This window comes from Rhinopithecus roxellana, unplaced genomic scaffold, assembly GCF_007565055.1.
Source record: "Rhinopithecus roxellana isolate Shanxi Qingling unplaced genomic scaffold, ASM756505v1 contig489, whole genome shotgun sequence".
In the NCBI taxonomy this organism is placed as follows: Eukaryota; Metazoa; Chordata; class Mammalia; order Primates; family Cercopithecidae; genus Rhinopithecus; species Rhinopithecus roxellana.
Genome location: NW_022143636.1, coordinates 48,153 through 49,791, shown reverse-complemented (window position 1 = coordinate 49,791; position 1,639 = coordinate 48,153). Strand labels below are relative to the sequence as shown.

The 1,639-nt window shown below is 41.5% G+C and overlaps 1 pseudogene across 1 annotated transcript; it reads left to right on the top strand.

Annotated features, from left to right (window-relative positions):
- The first annotated feature begins 699 nt into the window (after positions 1-699).
- On the top strand, positions 700-1,639 carry LOC115896104 (annotated as a pseudogene). Its single transcript, XR_004056075.1, has one exon. The product of XR_004056075.1 is annotated as a 40S ribosomal protein S2 pseudogene (transcript).

Here is a 1,639-nt window from a genome sequence, read left to right as displayed (position 1 = left end):
AGACATAATAGATATAATACATATACGTATAAAATATAGACATAATATATATAACAGATATACCTATAAAATATAGACATAATAGATATAATAGATATAGGTATAATTATACACATAATAGATATAATAGATATAGTTACAAAATGTAGACATAATAGATATGATAGATATGGGTATAAAATATAGACATAAAATATATAATACATATAGGTATAAAATATACACATCATCGATATAATAGATATAGGTATAAAATATAGACATAATAGATATAGATAGAAAATATAGATATAATAGAGAGAATAGATAGAGGTAAAAAATATAGACATAACAGATATAGGTATAAAATATATACATAATAGATATAAGAGATATAGGTATAAAATATAGACATAATAGATATAGGTGTAAAATATAGACATATGAGATATAATAATTATAGGTATAAAATATGGACATAATAGATATAATATAGGTATAAAATATGGACATAATAGATATAATAAATATAGGTATATGATATACACATAATAGATATAATAGATAAAGCTATAAAATATAGACATAATACATTTAATAGATATAGGTATAAAACATTGATATAATAGATATAATAGGTATAGGTATGAAATATAGACATAATAGATATAATAGATATGTCTATAAGATATAGACATTAGCTTCTTCTCCGAGAAAACACCAAATGGCGGATGACGCCGGTGCAGCGGGGCGGTCCGGAGGCCCTGGTGGCCCTGGGATGGGGAACCGCGGTGTCTTCCGCAGAGGTTTCGGCAGTGGCATCCGGGGCCGGGGTCGCGGCAGTGGACGGGGTCGGGGCCGAGGCCGCGGAGCTCGCGGAGGCAAGGCCGAGGATAAGGAGTGGATGCCCGTCACCAAGCTGGGCCGCTTGGTCAAGGACATGAAGATCAAGTCCCTGGAGGAGATCTACCTCTTCTCTCTGCCCATTAAGGAATCTGAGATCATTGACTTTTTCTTGGGGGCCTCTCTCAAAGATGAGGTTTTGAAGATTATGCCGGTGCAGAAGCAGACCCGTGCTGGTCAGCGCACCAGGTTCAAGGCGTTTGTTGCTATCGGGGACTACAATGGCCACGTCGGCCTGGGTGTTAAGTGCTCCAAAGAGGTGGCCACCGCCATCCGTGGGGCCATCATCCTGACCAAACTCTCCATTGTCCCGGTGCGCAGAGGCTACTGGGGGAACAAGATCGGCAAGCCCCACACCGTCCCTTGCAAGGTGACAGGCCGCTGTGGCTCTGTGCTGGTGCGCCTCATCCCTGCACCCAGGGGCACTGGCATCGTCTCAGCGCCTGTGCCCAAGAAGCTGCTCATGATGGCTGGTATTGATGACTGCTACACCTCAGCCCGGGGCTACACTGCCACCCTGGGCAACTTCGCCAAGGCCACCTTTGATGCCATCTCTAAGACCTACAGCTACCTGACCCCTGACGTGTGGAAGGAGACTGTGTTTACCAAGTCTACCTATCAGGAATTCACTGACCACCTTGTCAAGACCCACACCAGAGTCTCCGTGCAGCGGACCCAGGCTCCAGCTGTGGCTACAACATAGGCTTTTTTTACAAGAAAAATAAAGTGAATTAAGCCTGTTAAAAAAAAAAAGATA